The following is a 6,529-nucleotide window of genomic DNA, read 5'->3' as shown; positions in this document are numbered from 1 at the left end:
CATAATTGAGAAATATTTATTAGTTCCTGCCATTTTTTCCAATGTCTCATTATTTCAAGATACTTTATTTTCAAAACAGCTCCCAACACTAAGCTTCTTGCCCTTGCTGCCATTGTACAAGCTACAAATGCTTGCTTGGCAGCGAAGGGCACTCTTTATAACATGTTGGAAAAGTAAATAATAATCCATAGAAAACAAATATGCAAATAGTTTCCATAGGAACATAGAAAAGTGTGGCCCCATCTCCTAGGCTTCTGTTTTTGCTGTGTCTGTGCCAGCCCTATTCTTACAAAGACATTCAAAACTAGCAGTAATTAAGTTTAGTGGTCCCCCCAAATCCCTTAATTCAAGCTACACTTGCACTTGACAGCTATAAGAAGTTTCTACACATTGATACTGGCAGATGTGCAGGCTGCTGGGTGCCTCTCCAGGCAGCTCTCCTGGGCACAGGACAGGGGCAGCATGCTAGCATCCTGCTCCTCCACACCAGCTGGGAAGCCTTGCTTCTGGACTTGCTGCATGAGCTGCCACATGGGCCATGATATCACATAATGGATAGTTGGCCTCTGGAAGCCATTGAAAGTACAAGCAGCAGCCACAGTGTAGGTGCCCATGTTCTCAAAGAGCATCCAATCGCCCATGTGCATCTCGGGCAGGTCACAGCGCTCAACACTGCGATCAAGGCTATCACACGTGGGTGCCCAAATGCTGGAGGAGTAGTACTTCTCATCAGGCTTGGGTCTCTTCTGCAGGAGGGGCTTGACGCGTGCATGATCATAAAGGATGCAGTTGAAGGATCTGTATACGCCATCATTCACATAAAGTCTGCTCATTCAGGTCATCTTCATCATTAGAGCCACTCTGCTCTTTCCATACGATTTTTTTGGCAATGATATTAACTGCAAGTGTGAACGCAGATGACACATAGTATCTGCCTGGCTCGGTGATAATCTGCACTCCAGAGTCTGATGGAAAGTACTTGTCCTGGGCTGGGTTAATCACACTGGTAATCTCTTCAAATTTCAATTTCTCATCCTCAGATCCTGGGAAGCCATCACCAATATCCAGCAGATACATGCTGAAGCCAACCTCAGCCCCCATGTCGAAGCCACAGCAGGCATCAGAGACAGCCTGCACAAAGGTTTCTGCATCGGTACAGCCACTCCCCACGTGGAAGCTGACATCAATGACATCAATATTTAGCTGTTTTGCTCATTCCAAAAGAAGTGTGCTGGCTTTGAGTGTGGCACCAAATTTAACACTGAGGTGACAGACTGCTTTGGAATCATCAGTGGCGATCCGCAAAAACAGCTTTGCCTTTGGATGTGCTCTGGCGACTTTCATCAGCTTCAACTCACTGTCAAAAGTCATTATCTGGACTCCACTGCTGGCTGCATACTTGATCTGAGACACTTGCTTACAAGGGTTTGCATAGATTATCCTTTTAGAAGGCAATCCGAGGCTTTGCACCAACTGTATTTCAATCTTGCTGGAACAGTCAAAGCCGGTGCCGATGGCTCTTCTTCTCATTACATTTCACTGCATAAAAGGGAGTAACTCGGGGAAGAACTTTTAACCACCTGAGATGCTTCTTTAGAATGTCTCCAAGGTCTGTGACATAAAAGGCATCCTTATCATCCAAAGAAGAAACTTCATTAATTTTTTGGTCCAGGATGTCTTTGGCAGTAAAGCCTTCATCGAGGATATGGCAGTCAATCTCTTTCTTATTAAAGTGGCTCATGGTTGTGGCTCTGAATGTGCTTCTGAAATGCAACAAGCTCCAAGTGGCCAGAGTTCACTCTGAAGATTTAGCAAGAACTCTTCTTAACAAATGAACCTCAGGTCGTCCACGTGCCGCTCACCGGCCCCGTGGAGATGCCCTGCCACCAAAGCTGAAGCTGGAGCCCAAGGAGCGCGGGGCAACCCGCTGCAGCCCCCATCAGGTGCCTTGCTCCCGCCTGCCAGAGACACCGGCCCCAGGTGGCGCTGAGCTGCTGGCTGAGGGTGGCCGGCGGTGGCGGCAGCAGAGATGGTGGCAGCAGAGACTGACCAGTTCCTGCTATTTTTAAAAGCTTTCATTAGGCCCTGTGTCTTGACAGTTCTTGTGGTACTTAGATGGTATTAGTTTTAGGTGACATTTCTTTCTCTGTATTACATTTGTGTTGGTTTTCTATGTGTAGAACATCTTTGAGAATTTTCTGTAATGTTGGTTTTGTTATTACATAATATTGCAGCTTTTCCTTGGAATGGAATGTTTTTATTGTTCCCTCAGTTATGAATGAGAGCTTAGCTGGGTACAGTATTCTTGGTTGGTAGTTATTTGACTTAAGGGCATGACATATATCCTTCCAATCTCTTCTTGCTTGCATGGTCTCTGCTGAGAAATCTGGGGTTACTCTGACTGGTTTGCCTTTATAGGTGATTATTCTCTTCTCCCGGGCTGCTTTTAGGATCCTTTCTTTGGTCTCTATTGATCCAGTTCATATTATAATGTGGTGGTGGGATGTCCTTTTCTGGTCAGGTCTGTTTGGGGTTCTAAAAGCTTCTTATATCTGGATGGGCCTGCCCTTCTGGATATTTGGGAAGTTCTCTGAGATGATTCCCTGAAATACATTTCTAATACCATTGACCTCTTTCTCCAGATCCTCCTCAATACCAATTAGCCTGAAATTAGGCTTCCTAATTGTATCTTGGACCTCCTGAAGTGTATTCTCATATTTCCTAGATTTGAATTGACTCATTTTCTGTTCTTTCTCTATAACAACTAAATTATCTTCAACCCCGGAAATTCTCTCTTCTGCATTGTCTAACCTGCTATCAAAGCTTTCTACTTTATTCTTCAACCCCCTTGCTTCTAATTGCTCATTTTTTGATGCCTGCATCTCTTGTTTTAGATCATGTATGGATTTCTTTAACTCCTTGATTTCCATTTGGGTCGTTAGATCAGCAGCTTTATTCTCTTTGGGCATTTGTTGGAGATCGGTCACCTTTTTGTTTGTGGATTCTATGAATTCGTCCATTTTTCTTTGAAAACCCTTTATTATGGCCTTTATGGCTTCCCCTTTTTTACATAACCCCTTGTTTATGGTTTCCTCTTGATTAGCTATGGCTTCCTCTCTTATCTCTTTCTTTATGTTTTCACACTTTTCATTAATGATGTTTATCAATTGCATTTGTATAGCACGTGGAAGGCTCTCCTCTAGATTTGCCACTGACTGCTCCATTACCTGTTTATATTGGGTGGGAGATGCTATTCCCTGATTTGACATTTTTCTTGAGTTTCTTGTTCTGCCCATTTGAAAACGGGAGCAACACTAATATTAAACAAGATTATAAGTTTTCAGATATAACTACCTAGACCTTTTTAGTTGGCTGACAATAGATGTTCACACTTTTAGATTGGTAATATCACTCTCTCTTTCTTTTTGTGCACTTACATACAAATCTAATACAACCACAGATTACTGATTTATGACCAAAACATAAGCCCCTCAATCCAATCTCTATTGTATATAAGTCCTTCTGGACCTAGAGTATAATTGAACACCAACCACCAAATGTAGATTCATTCATTATAAGAGTTGAAGGATGAACAGAGGACCAGAGATAGAAAAATAATATGAAAGACAACAAGGGAGGTAGGAAAAGAATAATGCAAGAGTGTAAGATTATTATAGTAATGAAGAAAAGGTATGGTGTAAGGATAACTGACCTAAGGTGATAGACAGGCAGAATATTTGAGTAGAAAGTTTAGATGAACTTAGATAAAACTTATGAAAATAAGAAGAGTAATAAGAAGAATATATAGAGAAAAGAAGGAGGTAGATATAGGTTATTCCAATGATACAAATTTAAACAAAAAAGAAACAACAACAAAATAAAACAAAACAAAACACACCAAAAAAAAAAGGGGAGGGGGAGATTCCTGACTATTGTGAGTTCTTACCCAAGAGATACTAGCGTTGATAACCAGGAGATTAAAAAGCAGGTGACTGTATCAATATAGATATCATTTTTATTCAGAGTGTACCCAGAGCTGTCACTGTATTTCTAGATATGACCACAGTGACAGAAGGAATGCAGGAAAAGAGAGGAGAAAAAAAAAGGAATGAATCATAACATTAGAAAAAAAGGTGTAGGTGAAATGGCAAAGAGAAAATAAGAACACCTAAAAATGCAAATGAAAGGGGTAGAAGAAGAACAACAACAACAAAAAAGGGTATTTTTCAGGTTTTTTGGGGGGCGGGGCAGGATAGGAAACTTGTGTCTCCACTAAATTCGGGATCTTAACACTTCACAATGTCTTTTTCTCTTGTGATTTGGCTTTGCGGTTTTTGGATCAGATTGCTTGTTTGGTAAAACAAAGCTGAAAAATCTGAGGTGGCTTTGTTTACCGGGTCTGTGGGCGGTGCAGGGGGATGGACTTCAGCAGCGCTGAGGTGGATTTCTGGCTAAGGGATCTCTGGGAAATCCTTTGCCAGTAAGAAAGATGGCGCTGTCAGCAACACCTCTCAGGCTCCAATTGCTTTGGCCAGGTCTTTGCCAGCAGTCAAGATGGCGCTGCTCTCAGCTTGTGGGGGAGGGGCTCCCTCCCAATGTGGATCCATGAGCAGAAGTAGAAACTTCTCCTCAGAGGTACTCACAAATTGCTGGATTCTCCGGTTGACTGAAGCTGGCAGGTCCGTGCACAGCCAGGTGTCGGCTCTGGGCTTGCACAGGCTCTATGTGGCTCTGTTTGCAGCCGGCGGGTCTGCTCTGCAGTGAAGCGCTGTCTGCTCTGGGACTGGTGGGGCTCCAGGCTGTCTTCTCGCACAGGTATTCTGCCATTTTCCTCTCTGACTGAGATCTCTGTGGCACTAAAACTTACTTAGGATCAATTTCTGGTAAAGAACTGTCCCCTATGCTGCCAGAACTTGTATCTTGGCTGGAGCTCAGAACGACTTACACTGAAGAGCTGCCATCTTCCGCTGATCTCCTCTTTCCTTCTTTTTGTTCTTCATTCTTTTTCTCTATCCTGTCTCTAAGAGACTCAAAGGCAGAATCCTTACCAATAGTTTAGTTATCGTTCCATCATAGTTTTACAAAATGATTTCACTTAGAAATGCTAGCAATAAACACTAGAGCCCGGGAGGTTGGCCTAGTAGTAAGAGTGCTTGCCTCGCATTCAGGTTTGATTCCTTGGTACCACATACATAGACAAAGCCAGAAGTGGTGTTGTGGCTCAAGTGGTAGAGTTCTAGCCTTGAGAAAGTCCAAGGCCAGTGTTCAGGCCCTAACTTCAAGCCCCAGGATTGGCATAAATAAATAAATAAATAAATATTAAATTTTCACTTTTCTTATGACTTTATGTAAATCTATAATCATTTAAGAAAAGTAGGAGGGAAGACAAAGATAATTCCTGACTTTAAAAAGAAGGAAGAGATAAAGAAATCTGAAGATATTCTCTATTCTATCAGAGAAAAGGAGAATGTAATTTCAAGGAACTGTGAAGTAAACATTTTAGGCTTTAAGAGAAATACAACTCTTGTAACTATTCTTCTATACTCTGATAGGACAAAATCAGTTGTAGTCCATATAAAAATAATGACCTGGGCTGGGCAGAAAATAATGCCTATTTATTATACTAAATTTCTTTGAGCTTTTTCAAAAATTACAAATTTTCAATTTATTCTTACCACAAATGTCATAGAATAATAACATGCAGGGGAGAATTGGGAACAAAACTAGCTTCTACACTGGAGAAACCGATTTGGGCTGAAAATGATGAAATTAGAATCTGATAAGAAGGTGACATTGATGTCTCACGATTTTCAGCATGAAGATTTTTATGACTTTAAAGTTTTATCTGTCTTGAAATGCAGAAATTTAGAAGATCAAAGAAAGATGTATCTATAGCAAAACATTTTTTCCCTTGTTTAAAAATGTTAAATATTTTTTCCCGGTATCTAAAATTTATACATTTCCAGAACTGGAGCAGTATTTTTCAAACCTGAATTCATTGCATTTTGATACATATTTGACTTTCTGGTAATGTCATTAGTAAGTTCATTTAAATTTAGTAGTGGAAGATATTCATTTGCGAAAGATTCTCTTATTTGTGAAATTGTCAATGCAATCTATTGTGGCCATTATTGTTTCTATTTTTTAATTCTTTTTATTTATTTACTAATTTTATTTCAATACAACATTTGGTCAGGCCACAGAGAACAAGAGCAAACTTCCTCATACATTCAGCTTACTGACATGTTAAAATATACAGGGAAACTATTTTACCTCAAGCTTTAGAAAAGATTTTGCTCCTCATAGTCATATATCTAAAATTTTGTCTGTACAACTATATTGCTATATGTTACAGCATTAGGCCCAGTTCAAAAAGTCTACCATGATAAGCTGTAGAAAAGAGATATGAATTAGGCACTGTGGGACATGAGACTCTTCTAATATCCAAATAAAAGCATTTTTTTGAAATGAGCATGGATGACAACCTAGAAGCTAAACCTCACTAACCAAAAATGAAAAAAAATATGAA

The 6,529-nt window shown here is 40.4% G+C and overlaps 1 pseudogene; it reads right to left on the bottom strand.

The window, feature by feature from the left end:
• Positions 1–383: 383 nt before the first annotated feature.
• Positions 384–1,741, bottom strand: LOC150069523 (ornithine decarboxylase pseudogene; annotated as a pseudogene).
• Between the last annotated feature and the right edge of the window lie 4,788 nt (positions 1,742–6,529).

This window comes from Megascapheus bottae, chromosome 1 (genome assembly GCF_031878675.1).
Source record: "Megascapheus bottae isolate mThoBot1 chromosome 1, mThoBot2.hap1, whole genome shotgun sequence".
In the NCBI taxonomy this organism is placed as follows: Eukaryota; Metazoa; Chordata; class Mammalia; order Rodentia; family Geomyidae; genus Megascapheus; species Megascapheus bottae.
Note: the sequence above shows the minus strand (reverse complement) of the source record. Positions and strands in the feature narration are given on the sequence as shown.